Source organism: Mustela putorius, unplaced genomic scaffold (genome assembly GCF_011764305.1).
Source record: "Mustela putorius furo isolate JIRA1106 unplaced genomic scaffold, ASM1176430v1.1 tig00000145_pilon_pilon_pilon, whole genome shotgun sequence".
NCBI lineage: Eukaryota > Metazoa > Chordata > Mammalia > Carnivora > Mustelidae > Mustela > Mustela putorius.
Window position 1 is genome coordinate 21,433,968 of NW_025421294.1, and position 17,144 is coordinate 21,451,111.

The following is a 17,144-nucleotide window of genomic DNA, read 5'->3' on the forward strand; positions in this document are numbered from 1 at the left end:
AACCAACTCAGAGAGTCAGGAGAATAAATCATTGTTGTTTTAAGCCACGGAGTTTTGAGGTGCTATGCTATAGGATGGATAACTGAGGGGCGCCTGGGTGGCTCAGTGGGTTAAAGCCTCTGCTTTCGGCTCAGGTCATGATCCCAGGGTCCTGGGATCGAGCCCCGCATCGGGCTCTCTGCTCAGCGGGGAGCCTGCTTCCCCCTCTATCCCTGCTTGCCTCTCTGCCTACTTGTGATCTCTGTCTGTCAAATAAATAAATAAAATATTAAAAAAATAAATAAATAAATAAAATAAAAAAAAAATAAAAAAATAAAAAAAAAATAACTGATATACCACCTCTCCAAGCCCCGGGTTCTACCTCTGTGACATGGGATTAAAGCTACAGGGCTCTTGGGAAGGTCACATGAGGCTAAGAGCAGGCACCATCCTCAAGAAATACTAGTTGCTATAGTTATTATTAGTAACTATCATTCCAGGAGCCCCTTGACATACTGCAAGCATACTCCTGGGGAGTACCCATTGCATAAGCACCTGGTACCTCCAATCACAGGGTTTCCAAAAAACTGGTTTCCCAAGAAAAACAAAGCAATTTTTTCCTACAATTTCTGTAGTACAAAAAAATTAACTTGGAACCATAAACAGCCTAGGGTTCTTAGATCAGCCATCCACCCAGCTACCTATCCATTCAACACACCTTTATTAAGTCCTTGCTGTTACCAGACACTGATGAACAGCAGCTCAGAAGACTTTCCCACCCCTGAAACAGCAACAGTTACCATATAGGGGGCTGCTAACAGAATGGACTACACACTTGCACTTCAGCTAGAGATGAACCTGAAGTCATAGATAAAATCTAAACTCACCTGGAGAAAAAGGTGATAGGTACACATTCTGAACCAAACCCTCAGGATTCCCATCGGGAATCTGCCCCTTTTAGCAGGGTGATCTGGAGCATATATTAGTCCCCTCTATGACTTCATGACTTCCCATAAAATGGGAATAACCTCACAGGACTGTTGCAAGGATTAAATGTTAATGTAAATAAAGCTCTCAGGAGTCACTCGGCACACAACAAGCACTCGGGAAGAATTAGCATTTTTAAAAACCTGAAGGCACAGTAACACAGCAATTATTCTGCAAACCAAAAGGTCATAGAACAGTCCTAAAAGTCACCCAGACACCCAGCACAGTGCTTCTCAAGACATTTCCTTTCTACTGATACTTTTTGCAAAATGCCAATCACCTGCCCTAATGTCGCAGCCATGTCCAGTTGCTCTCAAAGTTCTTTGCTGGTTACTCACACTCTCCACTTCTCACAGCCGTCTCCAGACTGGTACTTGTCTGCCCAGGCAACTTGGAGTAGCACTGTTCTAGGACACAGGGACAACTCACAGGCCTGCTGAAAACTCAGCTCAGAGGTTCAAGAGAATTACAAAAACACGGAAGTAAAGAAAATCAACCCAACAGCTGGGGCAAGAGGAGGACTTGCGGGTCAACAAACTGAGAGAGAAAATAATCTCGACCGGCCAAATCTAAAAAAAACAAAACCAGCTGCCAGAGCAAGGACCCACCTGGTACCTTCCCCACCAGTACTCCAGAAGGTCCCCTCAGGAAACACGTCGACCAGGAAGTCATCAGCCCCAGAGCGGTAAGAGACATAGAGAAAGTAGGCAGAACTGACTCAGGCCTCCCAAGAAAGAAGTCCTTCTCAAGAATTAGAAACCACCCTAAGCAGTCACCAAGCTTTGAGAACATCAACCATGACACACAAAGGCCTGAGTTCCTTCTCTACAAGGAAAACATGCAAAAATTTCCTTTGGTGACATGGGACTGTGCCCTCCACACACACACATACACACCCCGTTCCCAGTACCTGTGGTTTTAGGAGGCTCCTGAGGTCCGCCTTGCCAGCCATACTGTGGGTATCCTTGATAGGGGTACCCCTGAGGAGGTGGGTAGGGTCCCCCCATAGGCCCTGGAGGGCAGCCCCCTGGTCCCATTGGTTGTGGTGGATAAGGTGGGTACGGGGCCGTCGGACCAGGGCCCGGATACGGTGGAGGGTTCCCTGGGTTCATCAGGGACCTGCAGAGTGTACCTAGGAGACAAATATAACAAAAAATTATTTTCATCTAATCCATGGAAATCATTAGTAAAAAAGTTTCAACTCAAGAGACCATTTATAAAACACCTTAAAGGTTACAAACCTCTCACAAACCTTCAGTCCTGCCCATTGTTTCTTTCTCACCATTTCCACAATTGACAGACAAGTATCTTCTGTATCTATTTAGTGGCCTTCTGCCTGCCTTCCTCAGTAGACTGCAGGCCTTGAGAGCAGGGACCAATCACCTGTGGGTCATCGCCACAATACTGGAGCTTAGAATACTGCCCAGTACAAGAACAGCATCTCTTTGTTAATTCTCTGAAATGTCCAGAAATGTGACTGCATAGCTCTAGGAAGAAGACACCAAGTGTAACAGCACTAATTAGGAGTCAGATCAGTGGGGGCTAACCCAGCATGAGAAATTCTCCAAAAAAAAACAGCGCTGGGCCACGCTGGGATCTTCTAACAAACAACACTACTGCTGTGACCAACAAAGACCCACGGCTCTAAGCAGCTGAGCTGTGTCCTTAGTTCTCGCTGGACAGAGGGCACTCAGATCATCCAAGGTCTCAGGACTCTAGAGAGCTCACCAGGAACCCTCACATTTGTGTTTAATGGTGCCTGTTCTTGGTGGTCTGCTTCTGTGAGGGAAGTCATTGCTTCCCAGCCCCCAAAGACTTGTTAACCATTCTTGACTGGCCTTGAAGGTGTGGAGCCAGCGTCTCCTCTCCATCATCTCTGCAACCCCCGCAGTGCCTGACATGGCAATGACTTGACTAAGAGCGTTACTGGGAAATGCAAAGTCCATACTCTGGATGAATGTGGCATCAGTACTCTTGCTACATTGTACTGTTACCCATCTGGAGTACTAATATTTAACTCTTAATCTATTCGAGGATTTTCTATCCCCAACCAAACCCTAAGTTAATAGAAGAAAAACTCTCATAGTCAAAATTTAATAATTTCACTGTTAATTCTTCTTTATAACAGTAATCAATAAATTTGTAAGTGACTATGTCTGTATATGAAGACAAAAATAACCATAAAATAAGGTTCCCTAGAAAAACCAGGTTAAAGTATAGTGGACTTCGCAGTCTGCCCACACAACAACCATATCCCCTTCAAAATAGCGGTCAGGTATCCATTCATTCTTCCTTCCGAAACAGCTCTGGGATGAGCCCAGGGTAACCTAAGCCAACCCAGGCCACTCTTTCCCCCTTCGCTTCAAGACTAAATCAAGAAGGCATCCAGGACTAAATCAATCCCAAATGGCATTCCTTGGACAATAGGACTGGTTCTGATGTAGTCCGATAATTAAAAGCTAATACACTCCTGACCTTCCCTTCCCCTTAACTCAAGTACAAACACAGTCCAGTGAGGACGCAGCCTGGAGCACTGGTGACAGCCCGGGTGCAGCCCTGAGGAAGCCAGCCCGAAGATGAAGAGGTGCTCCAGAAAAACAGAGCCGAAAAGGAAAGTATTCCAGGTGACTTTGTAATGGTTCATAAATCAGGCAGAAACCTAAGCCTAAGCTCAATTACCTCTACAGAATTTCCATTCTAGGAACCAGTGGTAAGTAAGCTAATGTGCCCCTCTGAGTGACTTTCCAGCAAGCACACAGTTACACAGTGCTGACCATGCCTGGCGCTGTGCTAGGTAATGGGGGTACAGAGATAAATAGGGCTCAAGTGCATCCCTTGGCACCTGGTAAAAAAAGGGCAAATATAAGGATAGTGAGTTTTAGAAAAGGTGGTAAAAAGACAGCTGGGCAGGAATAGGGACTTAAACCCAGGAGGAGGGGAGAGGGTCACTTGAAGGAGGGGATTATAAATTGAAACTAAAATACGGATTCAGAATGGCTTGAAGGTCTCTATTTTGACCACATCTGCATTCCGTCCCTCATGTTAGAGACTTACTTTTCCAGGGGCCTAACAGACACTCAGAAAAAAGTCAAGTTCTTTCCCTTCTCTCCTCTCGGCCAACAGGGCATCACACTCTGACCTGAGAACAGCCTTTCCCCTTATACTAATACGAAGGCTCATGGTGACTAACACTGCAATATCACATGGTTCTGGGGACATGTACATAACCCCAAACCACTTCTGCATTTCCTCTCTTCTACCAAGAAGGCTGTGGAAAACCTAGTGAACCTGTTCTTAAACAGAAATCAAGGGGTTCCTGGGTGGCTCAGTGGGTTAAAGCCTTTGCCTTTGTTTGGCTCAGGTCACGATCCCAGGGTCCTGGGATCAAGCCCTGCATTGGCCTCTCCGCTCAGCAGGAAGCCTGCTTCCCCCTCTCTCTCTGCCTGCCTCTCTGCCGACTTGTGATCTCTGTCAAATAAATAAATAAAATCTTTAAAAAATTAAAAGAAGGAAGAAATCAATCTAATTGACCCTCCCAGTCCCCCAAATGGCCATTTCATTATTCACTTTTTAGGTCACAAAAGTAGAACACAACCATCATAAGTATGCTTTCAAGTAATTTTGTATATTGGGGGGGGGGGGCTCCTCTGAACTGAAATAACCCCATCAAAACTGTATTTTGTCTTGATTACTCCAAAAAGACCCTGTAGTCATGATCATTCTCACTCTAGCAAAGTCTGGACCAAACTCTGTAGACATTGTCCTTAAGAACAGCAACCCATGAGAAGAAAAAAGAACAGAGTACATACAACTGTTACAACAACAGACCACAATATTTCATTACTTTTCTGGTTCCATTTACTTGCAGCTGTTCCCTATTATCCTCTGCTGTTCTCTCTCTGAAACCCTCAAAACTCTTCCCTCTCTCCTTCTCCCTCAATATGTTTCCCCCTCAATTTTGGTATGCACCTCTCTCCCTCTTCCTGAGGAACCACTTCATGTCTAGGGAGAAAAAAAATTCCAGGTGCTACTCACAGAGGCACTTATAAAGAACATAAACCAGCCAGGGCTCCAGCTGCCACACCTCCTGCCCTACTGTGACCCTATGTTCCCAAGACACCCCGTCATCTTAAAGGGATAAAAATTTGGACCTATCTTCGTTTCCCTCTAAAGAGAAAAAAAAAAAAAATCTCAGTAGGAGAAGAGGGAAAGTCACAGAAACAGCATCTGTGCTGAGATCAAAGAACACGGAGCTGACATTTGCAAAGCACAACTTCACCTAGTGGGAATCAATCAGGAATCCCAAGTGTGTACAAAAGCCAACCCAAGTAAAAAAGATTACCTAGTACAAACCATTTAATGTCATCAAAACACAAATGAGCGTTAAATTCAAGGTATGTACCATGAACATTTTCCCTTATAAATATGCTCAGGTGAAATGCAAGCCCTGCTCTACCAGAGTGTGTTACACCACCGAGAGTCAAATGTAAACTGGAAATTGTACTATTAAAGACAAATCAGAGCTCCAAATGGGAAAGCTCAAATTAAGCAGCAGCCAAGATCCTGTAACAGACAGCAACGAACAATGCTAATCGATGATGCCCATCAGGATGGGCTCAAAGTCCCAGCACCAGGGGCCATTCCTCATACAATGAGAAGAGCAGGAACTATGCTTTCAGAAAGTGCTCCTCTGACATAGACCACTAGAAAGGACCTAAAAAAAAAAAAAAGCAGAGACACAGGAAAGACCAATATTTTTCAAAGTTGTCATTGTTTTTTAAATTACAAATGACAAGATACCTGGCAGCCTGGCATTTATCCTGAAGGGAGAACAGTGAAGAATTTTCCTCTGGAAAAACTAAAAAGTCCCCATGGAAGAAGTATTCCTGTTATCAGTATTTGAGGAGATGCCAAAGAAATGATTCACCCAGTCGCTCCACAGCAAAGCCCGTGCACACAGAACTTCTAACTGACTTTTTATTGCCTAATACATAAATGAATGGACAGAAATGATCAGACATTTGAGTAAAGTCTGCAACATAAAACAGCAAAACAGAATGGGAAGAAAAAAATTAAATATCCAAAAGAAAAATAAATTATGGTACAGCTATATAGCAGTTCTTTTGAATTTTTAACTGTTTTTGAAGCATGATGTGGTATTAAGTATAAAAAAATTTTTTTAGGGGGCGACCTGGGTGGCTCAGTTTGTTAACTGTCCAACTCCTGATCAGGCCTCAATCTTGCAGTCATGTGTTCAAGCCCCTCCATAGGCTCCACGCTGGGCATGGACCTTACTGAAAAAATTTTTTCTAAAGCTATATATTCAGCATGGTTCCATTTTCTTCTTTTTTTCCCCAAAGATTTTATTTACTTATTTATTTGAGAGAGAAGCACAAGTGGTGGGGAGGGTGGAGGGACAGAAAGCAAGGGTTTCAATCTCAGAACCCTAAGATCATGACCTAAGACGCTCAACCTACTGAGCCACCCAGGAGCCTCAATCCCATTTTCTTTAAATATTCGTAATTAGATTAATGTACAGAATGAAAAGGCCTACAAAAGACTCATATAGTAGTCACCTAATTGTATAGGAAGGCACCACTACAATTCATAAAGTAAAAATCAGGGGTGCCTGGGTGGCGCATTGGTTGGGCGGCTGCCTTCGGCTCAGGTCCTGCATTGGGCTCCCTGCTCAGTGGGAAGCCTGCTTCTCCCTCTCCCACTCTCCCTGCTTGTGTTCCCTCTCTGGTTGTCTCTCTGTGTCAAATGAATGGATAAATCTTGAAAGAAAAAACGAAGGAAGGAAGGAAGGAAAAATTAATCTTTCTAAAAAAACAGTGCTGGATATTCTTACAAAGGGGAAAAAAATGAACCCTGATCACCAACCTTAAAAACAAAAAATAATTCATACTACAGCATGGGCCTATATATAAACACTACAACAATGAAGCTTTCACAAGTATATAATATATTCATGACTTTGGCACTATTTACCTTATGACCCAGTAACTCTGCTCTCAGATGTACAGCGAAGTGAAACGAGTGCGTAAGAACATTCAAAGCCATTTTATTTATAATAGCCCCAAAATGGAAACCGTCCAAATGTTTGTCCATAGCAAAACACACAGCTTATGGGCTACACAAGAGAAAACTGTCCACCAGTAAATTAAAAAAGAACAATTACTACAAGCACACAGCGGGATGAATCTCACAGACGATGATGAGTAGAAGGAGCCAGATTCAACAGACTTCACACTGTACGATTCCATTTATATGAGGCTTGAGAACAGCCAAAAGGAATCTACAGATATTGACTGGAAGAGGCACGAAGGGAGCCTTCTGGGATGATGGAAATGTTCTACATCTTGAGCTGAGTCATGTTTACATGAATACTACAAACTCATTGAGTTGTACATTAAGATTTTCACACTTTAAGCTGCACAGCAACAGCAGACAGACAGAATGTGGCTAAGAGGAAAAAACAACATTTATAGTGGTTTTTCCTGGGTGCTGCAATTATGGGCAATTGTTATTTACTTATATTCTTCTGTATTTCCTAAAATTTCAAGAAGGGAACCTATACAGTCAAAAAAAAATGTGGTTCTCTTAGTGCTTTTGGATACTTTCATGCTACTCACTTTTTTCTTAGCCACTAGCATGCCTCTGTAGACATCCTATCTACCTATCTGCAGCACCCTGATATCCCTTCCCACTGCTTATCTAACCCTTGTTGGTAACCTATTTTCTATCTGCTCTTTACTGTTTTTTACAATAATTTCTGCAATTGTGATTCTTTTCTCACAAGATATTTGGCTACCTAAGTTCTTTCAGTGGTTTTGTTTTTTGTTTTTTTCTGCTTCAAACTAAGATGTCACTTGACTGAGTACCAGACATGGGTTCATTTCCAAAGAAAAGAAAAGAAAATTCTCATGAATGCATGGAGACTTCCCCCACCTTGAAACTGTTCTTGTCGTCAAAGCCAGAAGTTATGCTTATCCTTCCATCCTTATGTATATTCCTTCGGAATTTATAAAATTATCTTTAAAGTTTAAAAGCATGAGAGCGGATATTACTCTAAAAACCTCCCTCTGTGTCTTTTTTTTTTTTTAAACTCCCTCATTAGCTGGCCTTTTAACAGTATCTTTGTGAAAAGATTTATATTGTAGGTCCCTCACTTTTCCTTGATTCTCCACCCATAATTTTGGGTATGGTTTGCTGGGCTAAAAAAAGCTTTAGAATTACTGGTTTTGTGTTGCTCTGTCCTCTTAGGTTTACAGTTTTCATTAAATTTTAGCACTGATGTGTTGGTTTATTCCGTTCACACAGTCTTCTGTTCACTCCACAAATATTTCCAGAAGCACCCACTAGGAGCCAGCACCAGTGGTTCAAGGCACTATGGAGATAAAGGTAAGCAAGAAACAGCTTCTACTGGGACTCGTGAGGGAGGCAGACATTAACACCAGCAATTATGAAACCAAGCTGAGAGAGAGGAAGCACTCAGTACAGCTGACCTCGAGGTAAAGACAACAGATCAGGAAAGTCAAACAGAGCTTCTGAGAAGAAGTGACTATCACACTGAGAGTCGAGCAAAAACAGAAATCCAACTACTCATCCTTCACCCTCTGGTCAGATACAAAAATCTGTGAGAAAAACCTGAGCACACTGGAGCTGAAAGGGTGCAAAATGGCCTAAGCAGACAGAATGAGACCGGGCCAAGGGTCAGTGCGCAAAAGTCCCTGCTAAGAATAGACTTCTCAGGATCACTGCAGCTTCCTTTTGTGTGCGTGCGTGTTTAAAGATTTTATTTATTCATTTGTCAGAGAGAGAGAGATCATGAGTAGGGGGGAGTGGCAGACAGAGAGAGAAGCAGGCTGAGCCAGGAGTCCAACTCAGGACTTCATCCCAGGACCCTGGGATCACGAACAGAGCCAAAGGGAGACGTTTAACCAATGGAGCCATGCAGGTGCCCTTGCAGCTTCCTTTTCTATACTTGTACCTCTTGTAAAAGGATTCATGTAACCTTACTTACATTTCCCTTCTGATGCTATTGGCAAACCTCATCATTTGTTTATTCCATAATAAACAACATTCATTGATATGAAGGACAAGAGAACCTGGTCCCATGGATATGAGAGAACAAACCCTAGCTGGCTTGCTCTTGCCCTTCAGTACTGCTAATAATAAAAATAAAATGGTCATTTCCACTTGTCTGTTATTGCATCAGATGGAAAATGCTGGAAGTTCTCCAAATTTCTAGGGTATAGTGAGGATAGCTTGGCTCTTCAGACTATACAAAATTCACTTTGGGGGGTCACCTGAATGAGTTCTGCAATTCTACCAGAATAGGCACAAGAAGCCTGACTGAATGGCCCCCCTAGTCCGGGAAGTTGTGCCACACACATGCGCAATGAGCAGGGAGGGGAAGTAGTGGCCTCAACTCTGAGCTCCAAAGCCCCAGCCACAAGAATGAGCATTCGAGAACCATGGGCCCACACCTCGGAGGAACCTACTCCTGATCTGGCCTACCTGACACAGGAGACTTGGGGAATAGTAACTGGAGGGATTTGCCTTTTAAATACAGTAGTGACGTGCTCAACCACAGAGCAACAGCAGGAAACCTCTGAGAGTTAACAATTATCACAACATGGGCAAGATCTTTGATTTTTGTAGCTTGCTCACCATTTCTAACACATTTTGCTGTGTTACCATTTCCTAAGCTGCTTTTCGTTGGGGGGCAAGCTCTAAGGACATAACCTGCAATGTTACTTCCGCATTGTTGAAATACTGATTCTGGTGTTGACCTCTCAAATATTACCAGTCATCCCCTATCTCATTCAGGACCATCTGCTTGACAGAGTTCTACTCAGTACTGTGCTGTCCTCACAAAGTCGATGAGTGAATATTAGAGCATGTCTTTGGTATCAGTATTCTGGCTTGTGGCCTCTTTGTGGAGGACAAAATGACACAGAGCCCAAAAATGGCACCTTCCACTGAACAAGGGCATCAAAATGCACGTGAAAGGAAAAAAAAAATAGCGTATCATCTGTCTCTGGAGGCCCTGTCCCTGAGTAATGAAGACCTTCATTCCTGACACACAAACTGCAAAGGAACCTAAAATCCTACCAACTATTTATTAATATGCTTTGCTAATGCCATTCAGGTAATTGCTTCAGGCCACCATCCCAAACATTAAGCTAACACAAAGATGTATGCCCACTCAACTTGTCCTGATACATTAGGAGTAGTAAAGTCTGAAAAGTCATCCCACATTAATTATCCATAGTACTTCAACACTATTTGAAAATATGATTATAGTTGGGGCACCTGGGTGGCTCAGTCAGTTAAGTGGCCAACTCTTGGTTTCACCACAGGTCATGATCTCAGGGTCACGAGACTGAGCCCCAAGTAGGGCTCTGTGCTCAGTGTGCAGTCAGCTTGAGATTCTCTCTCCCTTTACCGTTGCTCCTCCCCTCCCTGTCTCAGTCTCAGAAAAATAAAATCTTAAAAAAAAAAAGAAAAGATTACTATAGCCAATCAATCTTGCCTCCTTCCAACATTAAACTCCGTGTGCAGATTTTAGTGTTCTTCCAGTCTTGGAGACTTTGAGGGAATCCCAAAAAGTTCTCTTCAAGAGAGGGTAACATACCCACCGAAACTGTTTGTATAGCTGTCTATAAAGAACCTCTTGCTGGATCCAAAGTTGTATAAAATCTAACATCTATAACATTTATTAAATGGTCCTTAAAAAAATAATTGCTACATCAAAAGGTCTCTCAACAACTGAAATAGCCTACCTGAGCTGCCCAGACACTGGTATTGCATTCCTCCCTGATGTTTGGAGGAAGCATCCCCCCCCCTTTTTTTAAAGATTTATTTATTGAAAAAACGAGAGAGAGAGAGAGAAAGAGAGAACGCACACATGAGCAGAGGGAGGGCCAGAAGGAAAAGCAGACCCCCAGCTAAGCAGGGAGCCCGATGTGGGGCTCAATCCAAGGACCCTGGGATCATGACCTGAGCCGAAGGCAGACACTTAACCGACTGAGCCACCCAGGCACCCCGAAACAGCTTTTCTTTTTACTTAGGGACCATCCTGTTTTCGTACATACTCTTCAAGAAAAGCATGCTTTTAAGTGAAACATTAAATAAATAAAAACACCCTATTCTTTGAACCAGCAATTCCATCTTTAAGATTTTATCTTACAGATAAACACTAGCTCTGGAATGCAAAAAAAATTTTTTATACACACAATTTTAAACCCTCTTTACAGATATTATAGCACTTATCACAGCTATGTAACACATCACACACACAGGCACACACAAACACACACACACAAAATGTATAAAATTCCCCCCAACGAAAAATGGTTTAACCATTCCCCCATGGGAATGGTTAAACAAACCATGGAACTTACAAGCCATGGCATTATAATTTGGCCCGTAAGAATGAGGTAGAATTACGTGTGCTGATATGGACAGGTGCCAACATCCTGAAAAAAGCAAATTGCAACAAAACACATCTACTGCCCCATTTGAGTTTAAAAATAAAGTTCTATTTCTAAACCTGAATACATTACAGTTATATTAATGAATGTAATTATTCATTTAACTGTATTTTACATACACACACACACACACACACACACACACACACAATTTCCACATATATTTAACAATGGAAGTTAAAACCCCTGCCGATCAGCTTTGGGTAAAGTCTACCACATGGCTTTGGGGAGAAAATAATCCATTTCATAATAAGTAGAAAGCCATGCTTCCAACAACTATCCAACGACTACTGAGAAAACATTCTGTGTTCTTGTCACCACCTGAAAACCCCAGCTCCAGATCAGGATCAACTGTTACAAACAGTCTCATGGATTCCAGGACCACCTCAGCAAGGACCTCTTTTCCAGCCTTCATTAGTCACGTATGGTCCTCTGCAGAGACCACAGGCCTACCTGGATGTAGGACTTACTTCTGCCTTTAGCTTCTGGAAGGACTCCCTAATGGTGGACCTCACCTTGTCTGACAGCTCCCTATAATGCCAGCAAATCCCAACCACCACCGCCCTCCGCACACCACTGGGACCCATATTTGGGGGAAAGACACCTCCAACCTCATCCAACCACTCAGCTCAGGGACTCTGGTCAGTAACCCAGCTACAATGTTATCTGAGAGCCAGTGGGGAAGTGAAGGTTGGCTCCTCCTCAGAAAAAAAGGTTGGGGACCTCTGAATTACATCTAGTCACTGGGACATATGGGACAGCATTATAACTCCGGAACTTCAAACAGCCAGCCCTCAAAGTGACAATGGAGAGAAAATGAGGCCCAGCAAGAGGCAGCAGGGAAAAAGAAAGCAGCAGTGAACAGAAGGGACAGAAAAAGGGAAGAAGGCTATTAACACAGAAAGTGAGTTGGGGACATGAAAGAAGAGGTTAGAGCACAGAGAGGAGGAGAAGGACCCAACTCTGCCCCCTGCCAAGTTAAGAGGACGCATTATAAAGGGACAGGTCCATCGCTCCCAACAAGCCTGACAAGGCCACTTCCCAGGCCAGGTCCCCCACCAGCACAGCCCCTGCAAGACTGGCTCCCCTGCCCCCTCCCAGAGCATTAGATTAGGCTTTGTGGGAAATTTGAAATCCCGATGGCTTAGAAAGAGGCCCCCATAGTTTAATGTGGTGGCAATTTAAGTAAGCATTGCAGGTTTCTGCCAGCTCCCCGGCCAGCCAGGGCTCTGCTTTGCCAGTAGCCCACTCTCCTGACCCTCGGAACAAAGGAGCAACCCCATCAGCGCTGTGGGGGTGCCTCTTAATGGGCCAGAGGGAATATCATGTCACACCAGCCAGATCCACTGCTGCCTACCATGTGCCCGTGTGGGCCACTCTAAGAGACCAGACCAGCCCCAAGCAGCAAGATCTCTCCTCCTCTCTTCATCTTCACTGGCCTTTTAGAGTGAAAGGCAATAAGGCCCAACCAAGGTTCAAAAAAAACAAATGCTAAGGAATTCCAGATTTCTGTCAGTAACATCCACAAAGAGAGCTATGATGTATGAGGGAGACAAGGCGCTCAAAGTAGTGGCGGGCATTGATGAGTTTAAAACAAAAACAAAAACAAAAAACTGCAATCCACCCAGAAATAAACCCACACTTATATGGCCAATTAATCTACAACAAAGGAGGCGAGAATATACAATGGGGAAAAGACAGTCTCTTCAGCAAATGGCGCTGGGAAAACTGGTCAGCCACATCCAAAAGAATGAAGCTGGACCACTTTCTCAGCGTACACAAAATACTCAAAATGGATTCAAGATTTAAATGTGAGACCTGAAACCACGAAACTCCTAAAACAAAAACCATAGGTAGTGAATTCTTTGACACTGGTCATAGAAACATTTTTCTACATACGCTTCCTCAGGCAAGCAAACAAAAGCAAAATTAAAGTATTGGTACTAAAGCAAAATAAGAAGCTTTTGCCGGCGAAAGAAACCATCAATAAAAACTACTAAAAAGGAAAAGATATTTGCAAATGATTGATTTGATAAGGGGTTAATATTCAAAATCCATAAAGAATTTTTTAAAAAGACACATTCACACACGCATATATGATCTTATACAACTCAACATCAGAAAAGCAAATCCAATTAAAAAATGAGCAGAGGACCTAGAGAAATTTTTCCAAAGAAGACATACAGATGACCGACAGACACTTGAAGAGATGCTCAATGTTCCTCATTATCAGGAAAATGCAAATCATAGCACCTTACACCCATCAGAAAGGCTAGAGTCAAAGACAAGAAATAACAAAAAATAAGCAGCAAAAAAAAAAGACAAGAAATATCAAGAGTTGGTGAGGATGTGGAAAGGAGACCTTGTGCATTGCTGGTGGGAATTCAAACTGATGCACCACTCTGAAAACCAGTATGGAGGTTCCTCAAAAAGTTAAAAATAGAATTATAATATGATCCAGTAATTTCACCACTGGGTATTTACCCAAGGGAAACAAAACAACTAATTAAAAAAGATATATGCACCCTATGCTTATTGCAGCATTATTTACAATAGGCAATATAAGGCTAGAGCCCCTTGTTGGCTTAGTCTTAATCTTGGGGTTTTGAGTTGATATATGCTCCCTGAATGATCCTGCCCCAAGGCCCAATACCAAAAGCTGACTGGTAAAGCACTGTAGACAGCATTAAAAATTTAATGTGTCATGGGTGCCTGGGTGGTTCGGTTGGTTAAGTGTCTGACTCTTGATTTCAGCTCAGGTCTTGATCTCAGGGTTTTGAGTTCAAGCCCCACATTGAGCTCCATGCTGGGTGTGGAGCCTACTTTAAAAAAATAAAATAAGGGGCGCCTGGGTGGCTCAGTGGGTTAAAGCCTCTGCCTTCAGCTCAGCATCAGGCTCTCTGCTCAGCGGGGAACCTGCTCCCCCGCTCTCTGCCTACTTGTGATCTCTCTCTGTCAAATAAATAAATAAAATCTTTAAAAATAAATAAATAAAAATTAATGTGGCAAAAGTCTAGCACCTCTTCCCAGGTCATCTTCTTCCCAAATAACTTTGTTGTTAATTGTTCCCCATCCCTATCTTTCTTTGAACAATGAGACCATGTGGTCTGATAGTTTTCAGTAATGATATATTTTCTGGGCCAACTTTCTGGGGATGACTAATGATTCTTTAGCATAAATCAGAGAACTAATGACAGGCATTGTGAATACAGCATTACTCCTCAATGAGTAAATTCAGGTAGATCAAACTCTCCTCCCACCATGAATACCAACACTGCCTTAAACCATTTAACTGAAAGGCTTCACAAAAATATAAATCATCCCTTGTTTTTGGCAAAGTCATACTACGGAATTGCTGCCCACAGAGACTGTATTCAAACCACTTGTCTCCCCTGCTTTAGAAGTAAGGGCCCATCAAGTTTCCTAACTCAGGTTCCAAGGCCTAAATCAATACTAATATTCTACCCATGTCTCTTAAAAACCACACAAGAAATCATTCCAAGTTCATTTCCTTTTGAAGAGTCCTTTGTAAATAGTGCACAAAGTGGTGTGAACCTTTTTGGCTGGAGAGTCAACTCATGCCCAATCCCCTTGCTTCTGTACTGCTGTTTAATTGCTGACTCCCACTTTATAGCCAAGCCAATTAGTAGCCTTGGCCAAGTGCTGGGAGCTTGGAGGCTTGTAACTCCATGCTGCCTGAGAAACACAAGAAGCCTCTCCCATCAGAATTTTCCTCATGTGAAAACCATGCCTAGCCAACAAATGCCGGAAGTCTAAGAGATGGAGACTGTAGTTCTGTCCAGTTCCTGGGCACACCACTAAGCATATGAGTATCTGAGTAGCAGGACCAGCGGATTGACACAGGATATGGGAATTTTAAGAGAGGACTATTTCATTCCTCAATTAATTTATGAAGTATTATTACCACTTTTATTTCTGATGAGAATAACTAACTCCTTTAGAGCTGACAGGATATTGGGTAGAAAGCTCCAGAAAGCTCCACACCTGGCTAAGTTATTGGCTTACTCTAGGCACTCTAAGAGAACCAAAAAAGAGTGGGGAACCATCGAACTGATTTCCTTATGAAACATAAACTTGCATTTACCCTCAGGCCTCCAGGTGTTGATTATAGGTTTATCGATAACCAAATACCACAGAAAAAGCCAACAAAACACCTTAGAGTCTGAATAAGGATTTCAACAAAATTTCGAATGTTCACCTCTTTTTTATTTCATTTCATCTCAAAATACATCATTCAGCTGTGGCGGTATCATAGCCAATGAGGTTTATCTGAAGCATGATTATTGCTAATTGAAAAGATTCAGTTTTGGAAGAACTCAAATTTCATACACGCCTCTCATTAATTCTCCTTGGTACCTCTGCGAAGGGAGTTCTAACTATTATCCCGTTTCAAGGTCGAGGAATGTTTTTCTCCCAAGAAAGGACAACCTGCCGGGAGGGCCCTGGGTGACAAAGGGCAAGGCTAAGAATTCTCCTAGCTCAGTCTCTGGCCTGTACCCTGGCCTTGCCTCTCACCTTGGCTCCTAGCCCCTTATGTGACAGCATTCCCATTCCTCAACACAGAGCAGCCAGCCCCGGTGTGTATCATACTTAGGTTTAGGGAAATACATGAAAATATTTTTCCTGACATCATATTCTCTACCAGTGGGAAAACTTGTGTGGGTGGTATGGATGAATGAAAGCAGAAAATTTCCCAAAACTCTTGGCCTACTTAATGGCCCTGACAACACATAGTTAGAGTGTTTGGGGGGTGGGGGTGGACTGTTTCTTTTCAAAGGAAGCATGATTAGTCAGCTGGTTCAAATACGTCCAAAGAGATTTAGAAAATGGTTAACAATCCTTTTTAAATGTGGCCGAGAAATCTAACCTTCAACGATTCTAAATATTACAGGACTCTTGCAAAGATCCTTAAAAACCATGATCACAAAAGCCCTACCACCTGTAGGAAAAACTCCTCAGCGAGTACTTCGTGGTAAATGCCCATTGCTCAGGTGATCTATCATAAAACTTATTTCACAGAGAATGGCCTCACTGATCTGAAGGGAGGGTCATTTTCCCTAAGTGCCACCCCCCTGGATTTGCCCTCCCTTGAGTACTGTGCTGGTTTGGGCTGCACAAAAGTTGCTGCCAACTTCCCAAGTTCTCTGCCGTTCCCTAAACTACCTTCTACTGTACAGGATCCCTAGAGGGCCAATTCTATTTTCTGCAGCAAACATAACACAAACTGGTGGGAAGGTTCAGCCATTTCACATTCTCCCAGAAAACAAATTGCTAAGGTTCAGTATAAAATGGAAAGCAGCGACTTTTTTTTTTTTTTTTAAGGTCACAGAATCAGCACATTTCAGAACTGGGAAAAAAACATAAATCAGCAAATCGTTACTCTTAAATAATCAAAATTTGTTGTTTCTTGGGAGGCCTGGGTGGCTCAGTCAGTTAACCCGCTGGCTCTTGATTTCCTCAGGTCATGATTTCAGGGCTGCAGGAACAAGTCCCTGCATGGAACTCTGCCTGGAGCCTGCTTGAGAGTTTCTCTCTCTTCCTCTCGCTCTCTGCCCCTCCCCGCCACTCACATGCCAGCATTCTCTCTTAAAAACAAAAACAAAAACAAAAACCTTGAGGGTGCCTGGATGGCACCTTCAGTTAAGCATTTGCCTT

The 17,144-nt window shown here is 42.9% G+C and overlaps 1 long non-coding RNA gene and 1 pseudogene across 2 annotated transcripts in view; one reads left to right on the forward strand and one right to left on the reverse strand.

Moving 5' to 3' along the window:
* The window catches only part of LOC101688808, a 64,298-nt gene that overhangs the window by 41,930 nt on the left and 5,224 nt on the right, over nt 1-17,144 (reverse strand). For both annotated transcript variants that reach the window (XR_006605350.1, XR_006605351.1), the window contains exon 3: nt 1,877-2,098. This is a non-coding gene — a long non-coding RNA (uncharacterized LOC101688808). The remainder of the gene's footprint in view (nt 1-1,876; nt 2,099-17,144) is intronic.
* Nucleotides 15,719-15,909, forward strand: LOC123390863 (annotated as a pseudogene).